Below are 5,000 nucleotides of genomic sequence, written 5' to 3'. Positions count from 1 at the left end.
CCTTTTAAAAACACCTGTGAATTGGAGTTCGCTATGGCGAGCAGAGTGGCGCAGCGGAAGCGTGCTGGGCCCATAACCCAGAGGTCGATGGATCGAAACCATCCTCTGCTAAGACTGCTTCACTTATAAACATGCTCTTCTCCTACTTGAAGAAAAGTTGCCTCAACTCTATGCTAAAAAACTCTGTATCTTTCACCTGATCTAATTTATGACAGGAGCACTTCAAATGTGCCTAAACGCATGTCCTTTTGAAAAGTTGTGGGTATGGCAGTTTTGTTATCAGGAGCAGAGTGGCGCAGCGGAAGCGTGCTGGGCCCATAACCCAGAGGTCGATGGATCGAAACCATCCTCTGCTAAGACTGCTTCACTTATAAACATGCTCTGTTCTTACTTGAAGAAAAGCTCACACATGTGCTCTTCATGTGTGCCTAAACACAAGTCCTTTTAAAAACACCTGTGAATTGGAGTTCTTCTATGGCGAGCAGAGTGGCGCAGCGGAAGCGTGCTGGGCCCATAACCCAGAGGTCGATGGATCGAAACCATCCTCTGCTAAACCTTTTTTACTTAAATGGTGGTGGTGTGGCGCAGTGGATAAGACACATGCCTTTGGTGTGAGAGACCCGGGTTCGAATCCACTGTGCGACACCAATGTGTCCCTGAGCAAGACACTTAACCCCTAGTTGCTCCAGAGGCGTGCGACCTCTGACATATATAGCAATTGTAAGTCGCTTTGGATAAAAGCGTCAGCTAAAATGAATAAATGTACATGTAATGTAAATACATGCTCTTCTCCTACTTGAAGAAAAGTTGCCTCAACTCTATGCTAAAAAACTCTGTATCTTTCACCTGATCTAATTTATGACAGGAGCACTTCAAATGATTGAGCCACTCATTGATTAAGCCACCTGAATTAGATGGAGAATCAGTGGGGCAAGCGAGTCATGCCCCAGTGGCCTGTCGAAGTAGTCGTTCATCCGGATTACTTTGTGTGCTGGCCTTGTTTAAATGCCGATGCTGTTGTTGTCACTGAAGCCAAAGTAATGGGGGCACATGAGCACAGTTTTTTTAACAGCCCCAGTGGCCTAATGGATAAGGCACTGGCCTCCTAAGCCAGGGATTGTGGGTTCGAGTCCCATCTGGGGTGGTTTACAGCAGAGTGGCGCAGCGGAAGCGTGCTGGGCCCATAACCCAGAGGTCGATGGATCGAAACCATCCTCTGCTAAGACTGCTTCACTTGGAGAAAAGTTGCCTTAGCTGTGTGCTAAAACCCTCTGTAGTTTTCACATGTTCTAATAGATGACAAAAGAACCCTTCAAGTGTGCCTAAACGCATGTCCTTTTGAAAACAGTAGGGTATGGCAATTTTGTTATCAGGAGCAGAGTGGCGCAGCGGAAGCGTGCTGGGCCCATAACCCAGAGGTCGATGGATCGAAACCATCCTCTGCTAAGACTGCTTCACTTATAAACATGCTCTGTTCTTACTTGAAGAAAAGCTCACACATGTGCTCTTCATGTGTGCCTAAACACAAGTCCTTTTAAAAACACCTGTGAATTGGAGTTCGCTATGGCGAGCAGAGTGGCGCAGCGGAAGCGTGCTGGGCCCATAACCCAGAGGTCGATGGATCGAAACCATCCTCTGCTAAGACTGCTTCACTTATAAACATGCTCTTCTCCTACTTGAAGAAAAGTTGCCTCAACTCTATGCTAAAAAACTCTGTATCTTTCACCTGATCTAATTTATGACAGGAGCACTTCAAATGTGCCTAAACGCATGTCCTTTTGAAAAGTTGTGGGTATGGCAGTTTTGTTATCAGGAGCAGAGTGGCGCAGCGGAAGCGTGCTGGGCCCATAACCCAGAGGTCGATGGATCGAAACCATCCTCTGCTAAGACTGCTTCACTTATAAACATGCTCTGTTCTTACTTGAAGAAAAGCTCACACATGTGCTCTTCATGTGTGCCTAAACACAAGTCCTTTTAAAAACACCTGTGAATTGGAGTTCTTCTATGGCGAGCAGAGTGGCGCAGCGGAAGCGTGCTGGGCCCATAACCCAGAGGTCGATGGATCGAAACCATCCTCTGCTAAACCTTTTTTACTTAAATACATGCTCTTCTCCTACTTGAAGAAAAATTGCCTCAACTCTATGCTAAAAAACTCTGTATCTTTCACCTGATCTAATTTATGACAGGAGCACTTCAAATGTGCCTAAACGCATGTCCTTTTGAAAAGTTGTGGGTATGGCAGTTTTGTTATCAGGAGCAGAGTGGCGCAGCGGAAGCGTGCTGGGCCCATAACCCAGAGGTCGATGGATCGAAACCATCCTCTGCTAAGACTGCTTCACTTATAAACATGCTCTGTTCTTACTTGAAGAAAAGCTCACACATGTGCTCTTCATGTGTGCCTAAACACAAGTCCTTTTAAAAACACCTGTGAATTGGAGTTTGCTATGGCGAGCAGAGTGGCGCAGCGGAAGCGTGCTGGGCCCATAACCCATAGGTCGATGGATCGAAACCATCCTCTGCTAAGACTGCTTCACTTATAAACATGCTCTTCTCCTACTTGAAGAAAAGTTGCCTCAACTCTATGCTAAAAAACTCTGTATCTTTCACCTGATCTAATTTATGACAGGAGCACTTCAAATGTGCCTAAACGCATGTCCTTTTGAAAAGTTGTGGGTATGGCAGTTTTGTTATCAGGAGCAGAGTGGCGCAGCGGAAGCGTGCTGGGCCCATAACCCAGAGGTCGATGGATCGAAACCATCCTCTGCTAAGACTGCTTCACTTATAAACATGCTCTGTTCTTACTTGAAGAAAAGCTCACACATGTGCTCTTCATGTGTGCCTAAACACAAGTCCTTTTAAAAACACCTGTGAATTGGAGTTCTTCTATGGCGAGCAGAGTGGCGCAGCGGAAGCGTGCTGGGCCCATAACCCAGAGGTCGATGGATCGAAACCATCCTCTGCTAAGACTGCTTCACTTATAAACATGCTCTGTTCTTACTTGAAGAAAAGCTCACACATGTGCTCTTCATGTGTGCCTAAACACAAGTCCTTTTAAAAACACCTGTGAATTGGAGTTCGCTATGGCGAGCAGAGTGGCGCAGCGGAAGCGTGCTGGGCCCATAACCCAGAGGTCGATGGATCGAAACCATCCTCTGCTAAGACTGCTTCACTTATAAACATGCTCTTCTCCTACTTGAAGAAAAGTTGCCTCAACTCTATGCTAAAAAACTCTGTATCTTTCACCTGATCTAATTTATGACAGGAGCACTTCAAATGTGCCTAAACGCATGTCCTTTTGAAAAGTTGTGGGTATGGCAGTTTTGTTATCAGGAGCAGAGTGGCGCAGCGGAAGCGTGCTGGGCCCATAACCCAGAGGTCGATGGATCGAAACCATCCTCTGCTAAGACTGCTTCACTTATAAACATGCTCTGTTCTTACTTGAAGAAAAGCTCACACATGTGCTCTTCATGTGTGCCTAAACACAAGTCCTTTTAAAAACACCTGTGAATTGGAGTTCTTCTATGGCGAGCAGAGTGGCGCAGCGGAAGCGTGCTGGGCCCATAACCCAGAGGTCGATGGATCGAAACCATCCTCTGCTAAACCTTTTTTACTTAAATGGTGGTGGTGTGGCGCAGTGGATAAGACACATGCCTTTGGTGTGAGAGACCCGGGTTCGAATCCACTGTGCGACACCAATGTGTCCCTGAGCAAGACACTTAACCCCTAGTTGCTCCAGAGGCGTGCGACCTCTGACATATATAGCAATTGTAAGTCGCTTTGGATAAAAGCGTCAGCTAAAATGAATAAATGTACATGTAATGTAAATACATGCTCTTCTCCTACTTGAAGAAAAGTTGCCTCAACTCTATGCTAAAAAACTCTGTATCTTTCACCTGATCTAATTTATGACAGGAGCACTTCAAATGATTGAGCCACTCATTGATTAAGCCACCTGAATTAGATGGAGAATCAGTGGGGCAAGCGAGTCATGCCCCAGTGGCCTGTCGAAGTAGTCGTTCATCCGGATTACTTTGTGTGCTGGCCTTGTTTAAATGCCGATGCTGTTGTTGTCACTGAAGCCAAAGTAATGGGGGCACATGAGCACAGTTTTTTTAACAGCCCCAGTGGCCTAATGGATAAGGCACTGGCCTCCTAAGCCAGGGATTGTGGGTTCGAGTCCCATCTGGGGTGGTTTACAGCAGAGTGGCGCAGCGGAAGCGTGCTGGGCCCATAACCCAGAGGTCGATGGATCGAAACCATCCTCTGCTAAGACTGCTTCACTTGGAGAAAAGTTGCCTTAGCTGTGTGCTAAAACCCTCTGTAGTTTTCACATGTTCTAATAGATGACAAAAGAACCCTTCAAGTGTGCCTAAACGCATGTCCTTTTGAAAACAGTAGGGTATGGCAATTTTGTTATCAGGAGCAGAGTGGCGCAGCGGAAGCGTGCTGGGCCCATAACCCAGAGGTCGATGGATCGAAACCATCCTCTGCTAAGACTGCTTCACTTATAAACATGCTCTGTTCTTACTTGAAGAAAAGCTCACACATGTGCTCTTCATGTGTGCCTAAACACAAGTCCTTTTAAAAACACCTGTGAATTGGAGTTCGCTATGGCGAGCAGAGTGGCGCAGCGGAAGCGTGCTGGGCCCATAACCCAGAGGTCGATGGATCGAAACCATCCTCTGCTAAGACTGCTTCACTTATAAACATGCTCTTCTCCTACTTGAAGAAAAGTTGCCTCAACTCTATGCTAAAAAACTCTGTATCTTTCAACTGATCTAATTTATGACAGGAGCACTTCAAATGTGCCTAAACGCATGTCCTTTTGAAAAGTTGTGGGTATGGCAGTTTTGTTATCAGGAGCAGCGGAAGCGTGCTGGGCCCATAACCCAGAGGTCGATGGATCGAAACCATCCTCTGCTAAGACTGCTTCACTTATAAACATGCTCTGTTCTTACTTGAAGAAAAGCTCACACATGTGCTCTTCATGTGTGCCTAAA

The sequence above is a fragment of the Squalius cephalus genome (assembly GCF_949319135.1).
Source record: "Squalius cephalus genome assembly, chromosome: 9".
In the NCBI taxonomy this organism is placed as follows: Eukaryota; Metazoa; Chordata; class Actinopteri; order Cypriniformes; family Leuciscidae; genus Squalius; species Squalius cephalus.
Note: the sequence above shows the minus strand (reverse complement) of the source record.